Source organism: Heterocephalus glaber, unplaced genomic scaffold (genome assembly GCF_053883595.1).
Source record: "Heterocephalus glaber isolate CG9 unplaced genomic scaffold, H.glaber_assembly_v1.0 deba00001442, whole genome shotgun sequence".
NCBI classification, from domain to species: Eukaryota; Metazoa; Chordata; class Mammalia; order Rodentia; family Bathyergidae; genus Heterocephalus; species Heterocephalus glaber.
Genome location: NW_028258296.1, coordinates 56,151,642 through 56,173,800, shown reverse-complemented (window position 1 = coordinate 56,173,800; position 22,159 = coordinate 56,151,642). Strand labels below are relative to the sequence as shown.

The 22,159-nt window shown below is 46.2% G+C and overlaps 1 non-coding gene and 1 pseudogene across 2 annotated transcripts; both read left to right on the top strand.

The window, feature by feature from the left end:
• Positions 1–1,513: 1,513 nt before the first annotated feature.
• LOC101725175 (GATOR2 complex protein MIOS pseudogene) lies at positions 1,514–17,082 on the top strand (annotated as a pseudogene). The gene is made up of 2 exons (XR_015451806.1): positions 1,514–1,536; positions 1,652–17,082. The product of XR_015451806.1 is annotated as a GATOR2 complex protein MIOS pseudogene (transcript).
• Positions 17,083–20,717: 3,635 nt separating this feature from the next.
• On the top strand, positions 20,718–20,790 carry Trnav-aac (transfer RNA valine (anticodon AAC)). The gene has a single exon. It is a non-coding gene; the product is annotated as a tRNA-Val (tRNA).
• Positions 20,791–22,159: the final 1,369 nt, after the last annotated feature.

Genomic DNA, 22,159 nt, shown 5'->3' with positions numbered 1-22,159 from the left:
TTACACACAACATGTGTATGTTATAAATATTTACTGAGTGTATAATTTCATAGATGCTATGCTAGGCACTTAGGTTACAATAAGATCTAGTCTCTTCCATGGAGGAACTCAAACTGATGAGGAAGAAGAGTATGAACAGATCGTCCCCACAGATTGTTTTCACTGTTCTAACCTCTGTGGATGCTTTGGAAGCCCAGGTAAATAACGGAGAGTGAGGTATCTGTTCCTAGAAGGTGTTACCTTTTGAAACCATTTCTCAAGGACACTCCTGTGGTATGGCATGATGCTCTGCAGCTGAACACAAGATCCTTCTTAGAAGGAAAGGTTTCCTGCCTTAGTGGAGAATGCAGAGAACACCTAGAGGACAGTAAGGGACACAGTGAGGAATGAGCGGGGTTTGCAAGCGCTTCTTTCCATTATGGAACCCACGTTTATCTGGAACCTCTTCTGTATTTGCATTTGCAGACATGAATGAAAAAGGTGCTCCTAGCTCTAAAGATGCTTACTCCAGTAACCAATAATTGCCTAACATATGAGAAATGTGAATAAAATATATTGCTTTAAAGATTCAAGACAGGTTCTGTGCTACCTGAAGGGTGAGCAGCCTTAATCCGTGTTCTGGGTTTTTCCAGCACCTGGGTGACCTATTAGAGACCAGCATCCCTGGGCCCCAGGCAAATTTCAGCTTCTCAGAAGACAACTGTCACCTCTGCTCCCAGTATAGTGGCACAATACAGACACCACTGCCAAGGTCTCCAAGAAATAAAGAGCTATTTGTTCTACTCGGAGCAACCAGCTGCAGAAACACAGCAGATGCCAGATTGCTCATTAGGTTCACTATTACCAAAATAATGAGTGACAATCTGTCTTCTTTGTTCTAAGGCTTGATGCTTTAAGATTTTGTTATAATCATCCCAACATTAAATTTCAGTCCTTCTTGTATTTTCAGATAGGCAAAGTAGGTATTTGACCCTCCTTTTGAGGCTGGAGAAACTGAGATACAAAGTAATACAGTGACTTGCCAAGATTTCACTAGGAGGACAGGGTGTGTTGGACCAACATTCAGCCCTGCTAATTGCTGATATAACTGCTTTGTCTCTCTCAGGAACATGATGAACTACTATTGTCTCTCCAACTCCTCTCTAAAACAAACAGTAGTTATATCAGAATAGCAACTGTTCTAAATCAGTTTAGGTCATTTTACACTCTTGAACCCTTAGGAGTAAAGTACTGTGCTACTTAGTTACAACAGAGGTTACACACACAATTAAATATACAATGTTAAGTGAAAGGAGCTGGGCGTGAGCTCCGGGAGAGGGAAGGGCGGCCCGCCGGGCGGGGACTCCCCTTTCGAGGCGCAGGCCGGGTGCGGCTGGAGGCCAGTGGTTGGGCCCTGGGCCGCAGCCCCTCCCCGCTCCTGCTCCCGCTCTCGGCCGCTGGCCGCCGCCATCGGGCCGGAAGCGGTGGTCGCGCTGCTGCCTCAGTGCATCTTGTTGAAGATGGCAATACTGGAATGTTGCTGACACTGCTGTCGTGGTACAGTAATTTGTCATGCACTGTTAGAGACGTTTTGGTGATGAACAAAGATTCAACAAGCTTTCCTATGCTGAGAAGCCATTGAGAGGAAGTGAACACTTGTTAAAACTTGAAGTGAATGGAACTGTCTGTTCTCTTTCATTACATCAATAAACAGGAGCGGTACCAAACCCTATATTTTGTGGGCACCACACCAGGTAGATAGATTTGTTGTGTGTGACTCAGAACTGAGCCTTTATCATGTGGAATCTACTGTGAATTCAGAACTCAAAGCTGGATCTTTACGTTAATCTAAAGACTGCAGCTACATTACTGTCAATAAACTCTGGTACACCCTATATGAAATGTGTTGCATGGTATCTCAATTACGATCCTGAATGTCTCCTAGCAGTTGGACAAGCAAATGGTCAAGTTGTACTTACAAGTCTTGGTCAAGATCATAACTCTAAAGTTCAAAGATTTAATAGGAAAACAATTTGTCCCAAAACATTCACGACAATGCAATACCCTTGCATGGAATCCACTGGATAATAACTGGCTTGCTGCTGGTCTAGATAAACACAGAGCTGACTTTTCAGTGCTAAAATGGGATAGCGGTAGCAAATATACTCCTGATACTATTCCCATGGAAAAAGTGAGACTGTCAGCGGGTGAAACTGAAACAACATTATTAGTAACAGAACCATTGTATGAATTAGGGCAGAATGATGCTTCTCTCTCTCTTTGTTGGCTTCCAGGAGACCAGAAACTTCTCCTTGCTGGTATGCATCGTAACCTAGCCATATTTGGTCTTCAAAATACAAGCCAGAAGATGTTTGTAAACACAAAAGCTGTTCAAGGGGGTGACAGTAGACTCATATTTCCATGATCGTGTTGCTTCCTTCTATGAAGGCCAGATTGAGATATGGGATCTTAGAAAATTTGAAAAGCCAGTTTTGACTTTGACTGAGCAACCAAAACCCTTAACAAAAGTAGCATGATGTCCAACTAGGACTGGTTTGCTCAAAACTTTAACAAAGGATAGCAATATTATTAGGTTGTATGATATGCAGCACACACCCACTCCCATCGGGGATAAAACTGACCCCACAATAATTGAAAGAAGTGTGCAGCCCTGCGACAATTGCATTGCTTCTTTTTCATGGCATCTGACAAGTTAAAATCGAAGATATTTGTGACTCCCAACCAAATAATGTCTGACTTCACGGTTTTTGAAAGGATATCCCTTGCTTGGAGCCCAATTACATCTTTAATGTGGGCTTGTGGTTGTTGTCTGTATGAATGTGTGGAAGAAGAAAATGATGATTCTTTAGAAAAAGATATGCCAATGACAATGCACCTTCGAGCTTTGTCAAGGTATGGACTTGATATGGAACAGGTCTGGAGAAATCACATTTTAGCTGGAAATGAAGATCCACAGCTAAAGTCACTCTGGTATGCTCTGCACTTTATGAAGCAATATACAGAAGATACGGATCAGAAATCTCCAGGCAACAAAGGATCATTGGTTTATGCAGGAATTAAATCAATAGTAAAATCATCTTTGGGAATGGTGGAAAGCAGCAGACATAATTGGACTGGGTTGGTTAAGCAAACTGATATTCAAAATTTAAATGAAGAGAGACTTAGCTTTACAGCTTTGTGGATGGATAAAGAAAAGAACAGATATAGATGTGGGGCCATTTTTTTAACTCCCTTGTACAAGAAAGAGAATGGGAGAGAGCTGCTGCTGTGACATTGTTCAATTTGGATATTCGACAAGCAATCCAAATCCTGAATGAAGGGGCATCTTCAGAAAAAGGAGATCTAAATCTCAATGTGGTAGCAATGGCTTTATCAGGTTATACAGATGAGAAGAACTCCCTTTGGAGAGAAATGTGCAGTACTCTATGATTACAACTCAACAACCCGTATCTATGTGTCATGTTTGCATTTCTGACAAGTAAAACAGGATCTTACGATGGGGTTTTATATGGAAACAAAGTTCCGGTATGTGACAGAGTGGCATTTACTTGTAAATTCCTTAGTGATACTCAGTTAAATAGATACATCGAGAAATTGACCAATGAAATGAAAGAAGCAGGAAGTCTGGAAGGAATTTTGCTTACAGGCCTTAATAAAGATGGAATGGACTTAATGGAGAGTTATGTTGATAGAACTGGAAATGTCCAGACAGCAAGTTACTGCATGTTACAGGGCTCACCTCTAGATGTTCTGAACGATAAAAGAGTTCAGTACTGGATTGAGAATTATAGAAATTTATTAGATGCTTGCAAGTTTTGGCACAAATGAGCTGAATTTGATATTCACAGGAGTAATTTGGATCCCAGCTCCAAGCTGTTAGCACAGGTGTTTGTGAGCTATAATTTCTGTGTAATTTTCCATCTCCTACAGCTGTTCATCTAAACCTCATCAGGGCAGAGGTTTTAGTCAGTATGATGAGAGCAGCTCCCCAACAAAATCCAAAGTCACAAGCTGCCCTGGCTGTGCTCTTTGCCTCATTAATATGGGAACAGCTGTTTCTAGCTGTCTTAGAGGATCCAAATCAGATGAAAAAGTCAACTTGAGCAAGGACAAAAAAATCAGTTTAACAACTGGTTTATATGATGTCACAATTGCAGGCATGGTGGACATGCTGGACACATGCTTAGTTGGTTCAGGGACCATGCAGAGGGTCCTGTGTCTGCCTCCACGTGTCAATGTCTGCAGTTGGATACAACCGGGAACTTGGTACCCGCAGAGACTGTTCAGCCATAAAATGTTATCACCTAAAGAGAAACCTTCAAGCGTGGAGCTTTCTAATAGATGTCCTTCATAGCTGAAAAACACACCTCAGAACAAGTCACTCGTGACTTCCCTATAATGAGAAAATAAATCATTCTATCAGATCAAAGAAAAAAAAGGAGCTGGAAGATGTCTTGCCATCTGAACCTTGGATATCTATAGCAGACATAAATAGGTCCATTCTAGTAAAAGAAGATTTCTGCAAGAAACAGTCTCTTCTCACACAATTTCTTTTTCTTTCAACTTTTCAGTGAGCATCTGGCTTTGTTTACTAAATTGAAATGGATTATAGGCTCAAGAGAGGGACCAGAGGACAGATTTTAAAGCAGAAGAGAGAAGAAAACCTGGTTCTGTTTTCAGAAGTATGGAGCAGGGGAAATGACAACCTGAGAAGGGATATGTTGCCTATAGACATTTTAATTTTTCTTCTTTCATTTCTCTTACCATACTCAGGCCACTACACATGTAGCAGAATGCAGCACTGGGCCTCTGCTGGTGGTGACATGTTTGAGTACCTTCTGCTAAAGCAGCAGAACCTATCAGTCACCCCTTTCCACCCTGCTGCTGCTACTGCAGCATATTTCTTTCGGAAATATTTCTTAATCCAAGATCAGGCTCAAGAGGTGACTCGGCTGCAGCAAAAGATGAAGATTGGGAGAGCAGCCACTTCTCTTCTCCTTCAGCGTGTCAAGAACACAGTAAGGACCTCTGAGGAGCTCCTCAGCAGCAATAACATGGGCCACTAGATGGAGCCACACTTCCAGGAGCAGCTGGCCCAGAGCAGCCAGCTGGCAGAGGGCCTGGCCGGCAAACTCAGTATTGGCAAGCTGGCCACAGAAGCTGAGAAGCCCTTCTGTCCCTCCTAAGGTCCTAAACTCACACACAAGCACACACCCACCCACAAGTGACTTGTCCACCTGGGCCTGCTTTGTGATTGCCTCCCAGAGGCATGACAGAATCAGGACCAGCTGGTAAGGCGCTCCAAGGAGAAACACGAGTTTGGGGGGTGCAGCGAAGATCACCTGCACCTGCACTCCTCATGGAAAGTGGTCTTTAGGGCACATGGTGTCTTTGGGGATGGTGGTATTCATCTGAAACTAACTGACAGAAAGGGAGAAGGAACACAATCAGCTGGATATTGTGACAGGCTTTGAACTAGGAATCCTCACTCAAGCTGATATGTACCTGTACTTATTACGGTTTCTGGATAGTATTTCTTTTGATTTCTGTTTCCTCACCTAAAAAATTAGATCAAGTAATACCAGCCCCTGAAGGTTGCATGCTTGTTCTAAGGATCAAATAAGTAATTGGTGCACTTAAAAAAAAAAATAGTAAAGAATCGTGCTGTTTTGGCACGGTCTTGACACTGTGTACTAGGAGCAGGTGATGGGACCATTAGTTACTTCAGAGGCCATTTGCATAGTTTTCCCTAGAGAGTAGAGAGTGAACAGCAAGTTTAAGGCCTCTGTGAGGTTTCCTGACAGCAGATGCAGAGGTGGGGAGGAATGCCTGTCACCTCCTCAGAGAAAGGAGTAGGTTCTGCATGACAGCCCTGATGGGACACACAGCCATGGCACTGGGGGGCCAGTCTGGTGGCAGGACTTGGAGGCTCTGGCTAGAATGGTCCAGGATCCTAGCTGAACAAGTGGCCTGTGATCGATCCACACAGGAAGAAAAAGACATTTTTAATTTCTGACTGTGATTCAGAGCAGAGAAAGTAAACATGAAAATCTTGTGAGTGGGCTCAGGAAAGCTGGCTAGGCAAGCTCTCTAAAGACAACCCTCCATCTCCTGAGAAAATTCACAGTATGCTGGGTTTAAGTGAGCAGTTACTCTCGTAGCTGACTCCCCCATGGCACTCAGGGAAATGAGACTTGCTGAAATCTTTGCGGCGGGGCGGGGGGCGGGCAGATTAAACTCAGGACCTTGCGCTTTCAAGGCAGGGGCAGAACCACTGAGCCAAATCCCCGGCCCCGGGACCTGCTTAAATCTTGCCTGGACCGTTTTGAATTTGGTTTTTGGATGACAATACAAGGAAGAAGATTCAGAGAGAACAAGTGTCTTGGACTCTCAGGTAACTCCAGATTTTCAGGGCTAGGAGAGATGTAATCTTGTGAAAAATGGTGAAATAGGGCCGGGGATTTAGCTCAGTGGTGCCACCGCCTGCCTCGAAAGTGCAAGGTCCTGAGTTTGATCCTTGGTACCAAAAAAAAAAAAGAAAAATAGTGAAACAAGGGCCAGAAGATCAAAGGAACAAGAGTCCCTACACCCATTATAAAACAAGTGACTACTGTACGATTTTATTCATCAAACCATTGTGTATACTTGTTATGCATTGGTCTCATTTTCTTTTTTGAAATATTATTTTAGAGGGGCCTATTCTCATGTTAATTCACCAATTTAGTAATTGAGTACTGCTCTAACCTAACTTCCTGAGTCTTAGGATCTCCTGAGCCTCTGGGGTCAACTCTGGTTTCCTCAATGGTGAAATTAGATCTCATTTCCTCAAGGTTCATCCTATCTCTATACTTAGACAAGGAGGTTCTAGAAACTACACGATGCCTGCATTGCCTCAGGAACCAGGTGGTTTTTTTTTTTTAATGATTTTAATTGGCTTTATTTTCTTTCTCTTTTTTTTTAAAGCAAAACATTTATTGATACATTTTAGATATGCATAATGATAGCATTCATCATAGGGAATTTGTACCTGTACATGATATATCTTGCTTCTTTTTTTCCCATCCCCCTTCAGCCCCTCTTCCCCTCCTTATATACAAAAGCTTTGTTTCCATTTTTCCTTCAATTTTCTCTCTTTAAATGGGCCACTGCAAATACTATTTAACAGATTAGGTTTACAGAGTGAACTGGTCTCACAGACTTCTGGGTGTCTTGTGATGGAAGCTGGCGTGTTATTTAAGGCGTAAGTGGTGTCCCTAATGAGGGGGATAGGGATATAGCTCAGTAGTAGAGTGCTTTCATACACAAGGCCCTGGGTTTGATACCCGGCCCTGCTAAATAAAGGTCCTGATGGGTCTTCACTGTTCCTCGGGATGTTTATGGCCAATGTGCTCTATAGAAGTTGCGCTCCCCACCCTCCTACTGCCCTTATTCCCAACCCTAAAGAGAAATGAATTGTTCGACTTCTATGAAGGAATGGTCTCTTTGGCCTCTCTTTGCTCTTTGGCTCTTCTGTGATCCCTGAGATTAGTACAGATAGGGCATTTGGGTGACCTTTATTTTTCCTTTTGTCTTTCTTAGCCCTGCAGTATTTTCAGGAAGGTGCATAAGATGGATACAATGACGAAAGACCAACGACCAAGGGGGATGCCTGGTCCCAGACTGGGCCCCAGGTCTGCTCCAGCAGCCAAGCCCTCCCTGTCACCCATCACCCTGTGAATGTACCCAGTGAGCACCTACATAGCCTCCAATTTGGGGTCCTCACATGTGGCCTAGGTCAAGAGGAGGCCTCTTTGCAGCCAGGCCCTATAGTTCCACTGTGATGTACTTTGTGGCTTTTCTTCATTCCTAGATCACAAGCCTTCACCCACCGCATGCTAGGAGGAAGAAAGTTAAATGAAACTCTCATTTTCTCCCACTCAGCTTTCTCTTTAGGAAACTTCATGAGAAAAGTATTTGAATGTTCAGGCAACACATGAGTCAAATGTCATGTGGACACACCAAGAAGCATCTGTAGGCCCTGACAACAAGTGATTTCTTTTCCTGAATTGACTGTTTGGACATAAGTGAACTATGTAATGGTTTGACCTGGTACTATTCCTGTTTCTCATTTCACCCGGAGGAGCAAAACAGCAAAATACTTCTCTTGCGGTTATGGGCCCCAAGAGAAAACAGGAGTTTATTGAGTACATATTATGCTTATGTTTTTGGTCACCGTGCATTTTTGCTTGACTCCGTATCACAGGCACAGTGATCTCCTAAGTAGGTGGTGGTGTTGCAATTTTTTAGCTGAGAACACTGAGACCCAGAAACCTTGAGGTGCTTATCAAAGACAATCCAGCTTGGGGTAACACTCCCTTCAAGTCTAACTGGCTCGGAAGTGCAGGCTCTGCCCACTGGCCTCAACAGTGTGAGCAGTCGTGTGTGATGTAGGGAGGGTGCTCACCCCTCTCAGCACCTCCTTTCCTCGCTTTGGGAGCAGCATTTTCCCTCTTCCTCCACTCTTTCTGGCCCTGTGCCCAAATGGGGCCAGACTTTATAGGCATTGCGCTTCCTGTCCTTGACCTATCCCTGACCTATTCTAAGGGATCAATGGGAGTTTTGTGTTTAGTCTTGAACTCAGCTGCTCAGGGACACATTGTTCAACCCATCCCTGCCCTGAGAGAAGGCAGAAAGGCAAGCACACCTTTCCCTCACTTGCAGTCCCTGCCCCACTGGCGTGGAGGTGTGGCCTCTGGAGTGATGGTCCCAGAAAGCACTGGGCTCACTTCCTGCCACTTCTCTCTTTCTTGAGGGTTACAGAAGGATTTCTCTTTCCCATCTGAAGTCATCCTAGTAGGGGAACAATTTTTTATCACCGCTCCTTCTTTTCTTTTTTGAGTCCAAATTTCTAGGATGGTCAACTGATTGCACAGCTGGGATGACAGCTACAATGTAGGCGAAGATCTGGCCTTTGTTGGTTTCTATGTTCATTATGGGGCATGCTCCCTGAGTTGAATGGCCGGGAGACTGGAACATGAAAATGTTGATTACTCCTATTCATAGACTTGGAACTCCCCATGACTTTGTTTGAGTGTAAACTAATTTTCTAGGATGGGGATAAAAGTTTCAAAAGAGAGTAGGACTCACATTTTTATTGAGTTTCTATGTTACACAGGTATTACACAGTTTCCCTTGCTGTTTAGTTCACAGCAGTTCTAATTAGTGCCTGACATTTGGTAAAGTGGAGGAGGAGAGTCCTACTAGACACTGCTGTTTGTATATGGTTTCCTGAAGGAACTTGGCTTGGTTGGAAGAGGGACTTTGTCCTTACCCACTCAGGTAAGAGCTGTTTATTTTGAACACTTGATAATAATCCTTGAAGGAGAAAAGACTCTTTCTTTGAATTATGGCCCTTCCAATCTGTTGGATGAGAGGGCCATAATTATTATTGTTATTACTGGCCCCCCCCAAGAGAAATAGTAATAAAAGGCCATGTTCTCATAGTATCATTGAGCTGTAAGACATCAATTCCCAGCACAGGACTACTCCAGTCATTCTTTGAACTGGAGCCAGACAATGTGAGCTATGTTGAAGAATTATGTTTGCAGGTCTTGAGATTTAGTTCAGTGGTGCCAGCCTCTGCCTGCCAAGTACAAGGTCCTGAGTTCAATCCCTGGTACCAGAAAAAAAAAATTATGAAGACTTATTTTTGCAGGGCCAGGGATTTGGCTCAGTGCCACCGCACCTGCTTTGCAAGTGCAAGGTCCTGAGTTCAATCCCCAGTACAGAGAGAGAGAGAGAGAGAGAGAGAGAGAGAGAGAGAGAGAGAGAGAGAGAATTATTTTTGCAGTGTTGTGAGCCATTCTGGGTGGGTTCTAAATTACCACTTACCTTCACAGACTTCTTAGACTTCTTTGGCTTTAGTAGAGCTCCAGAGTTAGCCAAGGCAGGAGCAGTGGGAGCCACCGGGAGTGGCAGGAGTGCTGTTAAGTTCTCAGTACACAGGCCAGAAATGGAGGCCATTTCCCTTCCTCCCCCCACAACCCCAATGTAGAACAACCCCATGAAAATTCAGCTAATGTGTTACTGGTCACAGGGCATAGATTGTTAGGGTGAGTAGTCACCCATTTACAGACCAGCAAAATGCTTCATCCCCTGTGGGGGGCCTTGCCCCCCCACTAGAACTCTTGAGTGCCTTTTACGGACATATCCGGGCCTGCTGCAAATCTACCCGGCAACAAGGAAGTAGCCCCAGTACCCTCCTCTTGCTCCTCCCCTCTCGCCCTAAGGTATATATGTTGTAGCAGCTTCCGCAATAAACGAGACTTGATCAGAAACCTGTCTTGTCTCCATCTCTCGTGTCCCCTGTCCTTTGTCATTCTCACTCCCCCTCTAGGGTCTCCGTTGACTTACCCGCGGGCCGGGACAAGTGGCGCCCAACGTGCGGCCAGAGAACGGGGGATCCAGTGAAGAACGCTGCTCGGGGGCCCAATAAAATAAAATAGAAAAAAGAGGATTGCGTCTGACGTGAACCTGCCGTCTTTCCTGCACCTCGGTGAGTTGAGCAGCGATTATGGGACAGGGCATTAGCCAGCATGAGTTATTTGTACAAGGTCTTAAAGAAACTTTACAGGCACGAGGGGTAAAGGTTACAGTCAAACAGTTGTTAAAATTTTTTGATTATATTAGAGATCTCTGCCCTTGGTTTCCCGCCGAGGGTACCATTGACGAGAGGTGATGGAAAAGAGTAGGGGAGGCCCTTAAGGATTATTATGCTACTTGCGGACCAGGAAAGGTCCCGATCACTGCATTTTCTTATTGGAATCTTATTAATGACATTATCTCTCAGAAAACCAAAGATCCGGTGGTGGCTCAAGCCATCCAGGTCGGGGAGATAGCTCTCCGATCGGAGGAAGGGTCGATCACTCTCCCTCGGAGTGAGGAGTTTGTAAATACCCTGCGGGACGCCAAGATGGCGCCGAGGCCCGAGCCCCTGCGGGACGGGACTCCTTCAAAGGATGAAGGAGAAGACTTGATGTCTTTTGATAGCGACGATGACTTAGACAAGGAAAAACAAAATGTTATTGATGAGGGCTTACAGGCGGGCTCTGCCTCTTCCAAGCCTTTTAAAGAAAAGCTTCGGCGCTCCTCAGCTTCCGCCCCCGCTCTTTCAGCCCCTGCCTCTGACCCCGCCCCGCCTGTTAAGGAGGAACCAGCCTTGTAGCCTTCCCGCCGACACTTCAGAAACCCCCCCTTCCCACAGAACGGTCCGGGGGAGGCTGACTGGACCAATCTCGAGGAGGAGGCAACCAGATATCGCAATCCTGATTGGCCACCCGTAGTTCAATGTCCGCCTCCTTATCTTCCAGAACCCAACACTCCCATTGCGCCCGCTTTGACATGCCCTGTTGTTGATCCCCAAAAGGAACTCCGGGACAAAATAGAATTTCTAAAAGAACAGATAAGGTTAGAAAAGGAACATCAAGAACTTATTACCCAGCTTGAAGGCTTAAGAACAGGCAAAGCCCATGAAAATGTCCGTAGAGAAGACAAACTTAAGCCACGACCCCCCGTTAGAGGGGCGGCCCCTAGGGTGCCATCCGGGTCGGGAGTATCCCTGAAACTTAAAAATGTGGAAGTCTTTCCTGTAACTAAAACTACTGACGCACAGGGACAGGCGTGGAGACACCACAGTGGTTTCGATTTTAAGGTTATTAAAGAACTTAAAACGGCCTCAGCTCAATACGGGGCCACTGCACCTTACACCATGGCTATTCTAGAATCGGTGGCAGAAAATTGGCTCACCCCAATTGATTGGCAGACTCTGGCCCGCGCCACCCTTACAGGAGGTGATTATTTATTATGGAAATCTGAATATGTTGAAAATTGCCGAGATACTGCTAGATGCAATGCTCAGGCGGGTAATGGTTGGATACTTGATATGCTTCTAGGGGATGGGGGCCTATGCTACCAGCGATCAACAGATGCAATTTGATGCGGGGTTATATGCCCAGATTCAGACCGCAGCCACTAGAGCCTAGAGAAAGCTCCCTTCTAAAGGGGATGTGAGTGCTTCTCTCACCAATATCCGACAGGGGCCTGATGAGCCCTTCGCGGATTTTGTTCACCGCCTGCTCACAACAGCGGGTCAGATTTTTGGGAGCACAAAAACCAGGACAGATTTTGTTAAACAGCTTGCTTTTGAAAATGCTAATGCTGCTTGCCAGGCCGCCATCCGCCCTTATAAAAAGAAAATTGATCTCTCAGGTTACATTCGCCTTTGCTCAGAAATTGGGACCGCCTACCAACAGGGACTTGCCAGGGCTGCCGCCATGCAGGGTTACACGGTCAAACAGTTTTTGTCGCGCCGCCCGGGTAACAAATGTTTCCGGTGCGAGACAACGGGTCGTTTTGCCAAAGAATGTCAGGCCCCTAGGACGTCGGCCCCTAGGGCCACACCTCCGGGGCCTTGCCCTCGATGCAATAAAGGGAGACATTGGACAAATGAATACAAGTCCGTGACTGACGCTCAAGGCTGGCCCCTCCCGCTTGTCCATAACCCGGACCAGGGAAACGGGAAAGGGGGCCAGCCCCGGGCCCCCACACCCAAACAAATTTACGGGGCACTCAATTTTGCTCCAGCAAACAACAATCCATTCCAGACCTCTTCAGAGCAACAACGGGAAGTGCCGGACTGGACCTCAGTTCCACCGCCCACACAGTATTGACTCCAGAAATGGGGGTACAGGCCCTTCCGACAGGGGTCTTTGGGCCCCTGCCTAAGGAAACCTTTGGGCTTGTAATAGACAAGAACAACAGCACTATAGATGGGCTGCTGATCTACCCGGGGGTGATTGATAGTGATTATTCCGGAGAGATTAGAGTTATGGTTTCTTCCCCCAAAGTCATTAACACCATTCAATCAGGCCGAAGATTTGCTCAATTGTTACTCCTTCCCCTTCTCTCTACCTCTAATAAGGCTCTTAACAACGCCCGAGGCAGCCAGGGATTCGGCTCATCCGATGTCTACTGGTCGGAGATGCTTTCAGCCCAAAAGCCTCTCATGACCTTGTGGTTGGATGGGAGACAATTTTCTGGATTGGTAGACACTGGTGCTGATGTAACTATCATCAAGGGAAAAAATTGGCCTCAGGCATGGCCATTAAAAGACACCCTCACCCATCTCGGGAGTATAGGTCAGAGTCAAAATCCTAAACAAAGTGCCAAAGATCTGACCTGGAGAGACCAAGATGGTAATCAGGGCACCATTCAACCTTATATCATCTCAGGGTTACCCATTAATCTATGGGGGAGAGACCTATTATCACAAATGGGGATGATTATTTCTAGCCCTAATAAAATTGTCACTACACAGATGTTTAAAAATGGGTACATTCCAGGCAAAGGGCTAGGTAAACACTCTACAGGTATTGTACAGCCCATTGAGCCAGTCCTTTGTAGCTTCAGCTATTCAGGCCGTACGTAAATCTTGGGCCCAAATGTATGTTATACACTGTATGGATGTCACACATTACCCTGAATTTGGAAATCTTAAATATATACATGTCAACATTGATACATATAGTGGATTTATATTTGCCACCCTACAGTCCGGGGAAGCTACTAAACATGTAATTGCCCACCTTCTAGTTGCCTTCTCAGTACTTGGATGTCCACAGCAAATTAAGACAGACAATGGTCCAGGCTATGCCAGTTCTGGCTTCTCAAAGTTTTGCAAGCAATTAGAAATAACACACATAACGGGAATCCCATATACTCCACAGGGACAAGGCATTATAGAAAGAGCCAACCTCACACTCAAAATTACATTAGATAAAATAAAAAGAGGGGAATGGTACCCTATCAAGGGGTCACCTAGAAACCTGATATCATATGCACTATTTATTCTTAACTTCTTAAATTTGGATGCCAAAGGTTTATCTGCAGCCAACCATTTCTGGCAACCAGAGACGCAAAAACAATTTGCCTCTGTGATGTGGAAAGACCCCCTGGACCACTCATGGCATGGGCCTGACCCCGTACTCGTCTGGGGCCGAGGGTCAGTGTGTGTTTACTCCAAGGAAATGAAGTCAGCCAGGTGGCTTCCAGAACGCTTAGTAAAACAAGTTGATAAGCAGGTTGATGATGCCAATGATCCAACATTGTCCAATTTCAACCAGTTAACAATGGTGTCTACAATTACAATCTAATAATCATCAAGAGTATAGTATAATTCAATTTGGCTAGTTATATTTGGGTGCACCCTAATTTATACACTGTATCATATGTTTGTCTATTGTCTGTTGTTTGTGTTCGAACAGTTGAGCTCAATGTTTCCCTTCCTCTTCAAAGGATATTCACCTATTGTTAAATTGACTTATAGATAAATATTATTAAACTAAAGACATGCTTTTCTTCGCAGGTTGTTAATTGATCAAAGTACCACTGAAATTTATTTTATGAAAGTGACGTGCATTGTCACCCACATGCAACAATCAAATTGCAATTAACAGTTACAAAATAAAAAGATATATATTCTTAATTGTTTGTCAAAACGATTATAGATGGGAACTCCCTTTGATGAATATAGAAGTGGCCACCCAGAAAATGATTATTCTGGTCTTAATTCATTAAAGGGACCCCCTAGTAAATTTTATATTATATAATCTTATGGGAGACATATCACAATGAATATTATCTAAATATGTTACAAATTGATTGTATTGATTGTCCTTGATATTTAAGCACTGAATATGTTGTTACAAAATGTTTACATTGGTTAAGTTCTGAATATGTTATTGTAATATGTCCACATTGGTTATCTTCAAAAGCTTAATCAGGTTAGCCTAACTCTCTTATCTACAGCCCAGCCTTGTTTACATCGCAGGACGAAATTTTGCTTACAGGTTAAAAAGATGACATCCCTGAATCTGTTGCATGGTCTGTTGCTGTTCCTGGCACCAACAACAAAAAGTGGATTTCAACCAGTTAACAAACAACAATTGCTCATTGCCCTGTATGGTAACCCCTGTGACTGTGCTGGGGGTTCTGGCAGGGCTGCACCCACAAGTTACACTCATAGTACTGATTGTGGTGACAAGATTGCCTACTTAGTTTATGAGGCCGCATTAGTGGGAGGATATAACCAAAAATGGAAATGTGTCACTAAGCCCAAAATCATACCCACTGTCAATGGCAAACCAGGGCCATGCCCTGCCAGTTGTGTCATGGCCTCAGAGATGCATTCTACCTGTTACACTGAAGCCCAACAATGTACATATTCCGATGGAAAAATATATTTAACTGCTGTTCTACAAAGAACTTACAGGGGCTCCGTCGGAGGTGACTGGGATTTTCCCAGCCCCACTGGATATTCTAAATTTGGCCAAGCCTCTTGCAATGGCGGTCTCGGCAAAGATGTCTGCTGGCCGCCACAGGCCCCAATCCATATATCTGATGGTGGTGGGCCTTCAGATCAGCTCAGGGAAGAGCGAGTACAAAAACAACTTGAGACTATCATCCAAGAGATGTATCCCTCCCTAAATTATCATCCACTGGTCCTTCCCAAACCTCGAGGCCCAGACCCTGACGCCCAAACCCTGAGTGTCCTAGAGGCCACTTATCATTTGATCAATACATCCAACCCAGCCTTTGCTGCAGATTGTTGGCTATGCTTGACTCTTGGCACACCCCTGCCCCTCGCCTTGCCAGTTGTCGACCAAACTAACTATGCCAACAGTTCTAGTTATAATTGCAGTTTTTCTCTGCCCTTCAGGGTCCAGCCAGTACAGTTCAATGCCTCAGTTTGCTATCTAAATACGGGCCACAACAATAGTTTCGATATACGTGTTGGAGTCCAAAATTTCTCTCTCTGCTCGGTAGTGCTTAATGGCCCTGCCGCCATTTGCCCTGCCCCGGGTCACGTGCTCGTCTGTGGAGGGAGCTTGGCATTCACCTCCCTCCCTACTAATTGGACTGGGCTGTGCGTGGTGGCGACTGTCCTCCCGGACATCTCCCTTATTCCTGGAGATGAGCCAGTGCCCTTGCCCAGCTTTGACTATATCGCTGGGCGACATAAAAGGGCCGTCTCACTGGTCCCCTTGCTCGTGGGGCTAGGGGTGTCCGGCACCCTTGCCACTGGCTCTGCTGGCGTCGGAGTGGCGTTACATTCCTATGCCAAATTATCCAACCAATTGATTAATGATGTTCAAGCTCTCTCCAACACTTTTACAGATATACAAGATCAGATCGATTCTCTGGCTGAGGTGGTCCTTCAAAATAGAAGGGGCCTGGACCTCCTCACGGCAAAACAAGGAGGGATTTGCATAGCCCTAAATGAACATTGTTGTTTTTATGCCAATAAATCTGGGGTCCTCAGGGGAAAAATTCGCGAACTTCAGGAAGATTTAAACAGACGACAAGAATTCACTCAAAATCCCCTCTGGACTGGCCTCAATGGTTTCCTCCCTTATCTCCTCCCTTTGCTGGGACCCTTATTGGGTCTACTCTTGCTCATTTCTTTAGGGCCCGTACTTTATAACAAAATCACGGCCTTTCTTAGAGCCCAGATAGAGGCAATAAAAACAGCGCCCATACAGGTCTACTATAATAGATTGGCAATGGCTGACCAGGACGAATGTCGGACCATCGATTAGGTCCTTGCCGTGGCGAAGTGTTCTCGCCCCACCTGGTGAGTGGGCTGGCAAGCCAATGACGGGCAACTGAGCAAGCGTGCCATGCAATGAGAGAGCCCTCGTGTGCCGCCTAAGACAGGTGCCAGAGCCTTGATTCTCTGGTTAACCGATGACGGGTAAGGTGCACGGTGCAGACACGTGTGTTGCTCTGACCCAAGACAGGCTCAGCCCCCACAGGCTTGGCTCTCCTGACGCCTTTCTTATAATTATAATTTTAAAGGGAGGGCCTGTGGGGGGCCTTGCCCCCCCACTAGAACTCTTGAGTGCCTTTTACGGACATATCCGGGCCTGCTGCAAATCTACCCAGCAACAAGGAAGTAGCCCCAGTACCCTCCTCTTGCTCCTCCCCTCTAGCCCTACGGTATATATGTTGTAGCAGCTTCCGCAATAAACGAGACTTGATCAGAAACCTGTCTTGTCTCCATCTCTCGTGTCCCCTGTCCTTTGTCATTCTCACTCCCCCTCTAGGGTCTCCGTTGACTTACCCGCGGGCCGGGACAATCCCCTCACTTTTTTGACTCCTAACATTGGCATGAGTCCTGCTTTGGGAGATATTTCTGAACTTACCTCCGTGGGATCATTCCAGCATTGAGAATCGTAGAGGCAGCTAGGAGAGGACCCCTGTACACCCACAGTGTGTGCACTGCAACCCTCAGACATGACACCCAACCTTTCCTTTTTTATGTCATAGGCGGAGGAATGCCAATAACTTCAGGGTGAAATTTATAGTCCTTGGGAAATGAGTCTTAGTCTAACTGATGAATCCCACAGTAAGCTTGGAATCACTGACATTTGTATGTTTTTGTTTTTGTTTTTGTTTGTACCAGGGATCAAACTCAGGACCTTGCCACCGTGCCACTGAGCTCAATCCCTGGCTCTGTATGAATCTTTATTCTATGGGTTACTTTGCTAGTTTTCTAGGGATTCAAAAACAAAGTACCACAAACTGGGTACCTTAAAACAACAGAAAGTTGTTTTCTTGCAGTTTTGGAGGTTAGAAGTCTGAAATCGAGGTGTTAGAAACACCATCCTAAGGACCAGGGATTTTGCCCTGAGCCTCCAAAGTGCAAGGTCCTGAGTTTGATTTCTGGTACCAAAGAGAGGGAGGGAGGAGAGAAAGAAAAGACAAGACCATCCTCTCCTGAAGGGTCCAGGAAAGAATCCTTCCTTGCCCATTCCTACCTTCTTGTGGTTGCTGGGAGTGCTCCTTGCCTTGTATCACTCCAACCTCTGCCTCCTTCCACATAATCTTCTTCCCCGTGTCTCTTTCTCTTGCTGTCTCCTTTTATAGGGACACTGCTCATGTTGGATTTAAGACCCACACTAAACCAGTGTCATTTCGTTTTAATTAATTACATCTGCAAGGACCCTATTTACAAATCAAATTCCATTCCCAGGTTCCAGGTGGACATGAATGTTTGTAAGACACATTTGCCCCACTGTAATTACGTTTATGCCATTTCATTTATGACTTCCTGTTTCTCACTCATAATTCTTTATGAACGGATGTCAGCACTGCTACTCCTGATAATTCTGCCGCACTGCCCAGCAACCATTGAGAAGCCAGATCTGCTCAGTGCTTAAATCCTCAGAGAGGCCCCTCCCATCTGAGCAAGACACCAGAATCTGGCGATGCCCTTTGCCTTACGTTACAGAAGTCCCCCTTACCAGTGGTTTCACTTTTTTCCATGTTAGTCACCTACAGACAACTAGAGCCTGAAAATACCAGATAGAAAATTCCAGAAGTAAGTAATTCATACATTTAAAATACTTTTTGTTATAGTATTTGCTATAATTGTTCTATTATTAGTCTGTTATTGCAATGTATAAACTGAATTTTTTTTTTTGAGACAAGGTCTCACTGTGTTGTTCAGGCTGGCCTTGAACTTACTATGTAGCCCAGGCTGGCCTCATACTCACAGCAGTCCTCCTGCCTCAGCCTTCTGAGTGCTGGGACTATGTGCATATGCCAGCCTGTCCACCTAAACTAAATTTTTTATTAAAACTTTTTTAAATGAAGCAGCTGCAGGTACGTTGATGGTGACAGGAGTCAGTGAACCTGCAAATTAATTTTTCTGGTATGATGAGTTTAGGAAGCTCCTAGGACCCTGTGCAGTGACATTTTTCAGATGTGAGCCAGCCTGTCCATGACAGTATCCTCAACCCTTTGTGAAGCACCCACAGTGTTTTCAGCGGTGTGAAAATGTAGGACATGTGTAGAGTGCTTATAACTTTATGTTGTCTTAGCATCCATCTTTAAATGTAAGTTTAACTTTCTCATACCAAAACCAGGGCTCAGTCACTCTATACCCAACCTAGTGGCCCCAGCAGGTAGTCAGAGATAAAAATTTAAAGATGTCTCTCCCACCTGCAGGGTTCCCTCCTTCTTTCCCACCACTTCCTTTAAATGGACCATTCAGACATTTTCCCATGAATTTAAAAGTGACTGCTGCTCAGCCATAGTGAGACCTCTTGAAATTTGGGCTTCCTGCTTAAAACCCACCAACTAAAGGCCCCCCCACCCACACACATGTGCACAAAGAGAAATCTGCTTGTATAACTCCCTGGATCCAAAAAAGGCACCCGCCCAGAAGCCCCAACCCCAGTCCACTCCCTAATTCCCCTGACCTCCCTTTGTGTGACCGCTGCTTACGTGACTTCCGGTCGTGGTGCCCCGTCAGGATTTGTAAGCACTTTCAGACTCTTACACTTTCACGTGTGGTTGGTGTGAGGAGATTTGGGGGAGGTGGATCTCCTGCTGGCACTCTGCTGTCTGGGAACAATAGCTAGCAGCCCCAGCTGCCAAACTCAAAGAGAACTCAGGGAGTTTCTTTCAAAACAATTGTGATATGCAGGATTCAACTGCATTTTTCACCAGGAGCAACAGCTTGACAAAGAATTAAAACAGTGATTCAGCCAAATGAGCGCTTAGCAGTCCACAGACCTTGCTTAGGGGCCACTGTCTTCCTTTGAAAGCAAAAGCCCAGGATGTTCACATCCTGGATAAAGAATCGCACATCTCAGTCAGGTCACCCAATTCTAAAATAAAATACCAATTGCAAGCTCTAAGGGTGGAAAGAATGTGAACCTCATGCATGAAGGACACGGGATCAGCAAAAACAGAACGTTCTTCAGTCTTAACACTGACTTCTACAGAAGGGGGCGAGGAGGACATGGACGTCTTTCTCCCTGTTGGAGGTCTTTTGTGAGGTGAACCTGAAAACAGATCCTGACACACAGGCTTTTGGCGAAAACCGCCTCTACCTCTTTACCTACCTGGGGTTAAAATTCTGACTCCAGAGCCCGCCGTGGTCGTGCACACCTCTAACACCCCGGACTCTGGGAGGCTGAGGCAGGAAGATCACAAATTGGAGCCCAGCCTGGGCAGGTTAGCAGTTTGCAAGACCCTGTCTCAAGAAATAAAAAGGGCTGGGAATATAGCTTAGTGCGAAGCCCTTGGAACCATTGAACAGGAGAATTTTTAAAAGCAAATAAAAGACGTGTGGAGTATTGTAAAGGTAAAATACAGCTGTCCTTCAAGAAGGAATCTCAACATCCAAGAAGCAGCGATCAGCGACTGCGAATCTGAGTCAGTTGTTCCTGGGTCGTTAGCGGATTTTCCCGGCCTTGCGGCCTGGTCTGCAAACCAAGACCGCACAGACGCCAGAGGGTGGCTCGGCTTGGGCTGCTTCTCCCTATTTTGAAACAGAAAAACTGCAGCGAGCCGGCGGGCAGGAGCGCGGGCGGAGGCGGGCGGAGGCCTGGAAAGGGGGCGCAGGCTCGGGGCTGGGAGTCCGGGTCCCCGCGGCCCCGCTCGGCTCCTGCAGCTCCGACAGAAGCCAGGAGGGGCGGGTCCCGAAGCCGGAGCTTGGGCCAGGGGTCTTCGCTCCACCAGCAGCCGGAACCCATCGGGAGCCGCAGCCTCCTCGCCTGGCCTGAGGGATCCCGGGGTTTATCCCCCCCCCCCCGGAATTTGTATTGGAAACTGAGGCGGGACAGCGGGTGAAAGGTTTCCAGGAAGGCGCCTGAGCAGCCTGCGAGGTGGTTTCCGTAGTGTAGTGGTCATCACATTCGCCTAACACGCGAAAGGTCCCCGGTTCGAGACCGGGCGGAAACAAGGGCTACTTTTCCCGGAGAAGTTTTGGGAGTCCAGCGGTGACCACTTTCGCCTAACACGCGAAAGGTCCTGGGCCTGAAACCCGGGGGAAACGAGGTTTTGCTTCTTTTCTCCTCTGGAAAGTGAAAGCTTGCTTCAACCCTTTTATCCGGGATGGTTCAGGGACAATCAACTAATCAATCCTGACCTTAGCACACACCAGCACACGCACACGCGCCTCTGAGCGAGGACAGACCCGCTCCGCTCCGGCGCTGCTCCTGGCCAAGCTGGGCTTCGGCTGAGCAGAGGAGGCGGAGGGCGGCTTGGACCCGGCCTGGAGCTCGCGGGCTGCTGAGGGTCAGCATTTGTGACTCTGAGATGGGCAGGGGCGTTGCCTTGCGAATTGGGAATGGAGGGAAGAACAGGTCTGCAGCTGAGAGAAGAGGGAGTGAGCGCAGACGCTGGCGAGGCGCAGAGGCGCTGAGGGGGGCGCCCAGAGCTGGCGTGGGGGGCGGGAGCGGGGCAGCGGCGCTCAGAGGAGCGGAGGAGGCAGCGAGAGGCCGAGTTCCGCCTGGCGCTCACGTGTGTGACTCTCTTCACTCTGTTTCCGCCAATTAACTACTGATGTCCTGCACTGCTAATCCTTTAAAGTCACCTCCCCACAAATTCTTAACCACCCCCCTTCCCGGTGGGAATTGAACCCAGGGCCTGCACTGCACTGCTTCCCACCCTTTTTTAAAGACAAGGTCTGGCTCAATCCCTGAATTACCCAGGCTAGGTTTGAATTTGTAATCCTCTTGCCTCAGCCTCCAAGTGTTGGGATTGCAGGCGTGCATGACCACTCGGGGCTTATTTTATTTTGTTTTCCCCTTGGTACTGGAGAAGGAACCCAAGGCTCTCACACTGAGCTACATCACTTAGGCCCCCTTTTTAGTTGCGATTTGCAACAGGGTGTCACCAAATCCCTAAATTGCCCGGGCTACGCTGCAGCTTGCAAGGCTCCTGCCTCAGCCTCCCGGAGTGTCAGTATGTAGGGTGTGTGTACATCACCACGCTTGTTTCTTCACTGTCCCTGTTTTGATTCTGTCTTTGTATTTTTACACTTTCTTCTAATTCTAGTTTTGATTTTGATTTCTTACCCAGACTGGAATTTTATTTATCTAACCTACAAATTGGGTCACTCTCAGGACCACTGAAGCAGGAGGTCGATGGAGATCTAGGATCAGGAAGAAGGGGCCTGGATACATTTCTGACGGTTTGCCTATACGTAGCTGGAAAAAGCCCTTTTATTCAGAAGTTTTGAAACATACAAAGTAGCAAGCTCTCAGCTCAGTAAAACTTTTGTTATATACATATTCAGATTTTTAAAAAGAAGAACAAACCTAAATGA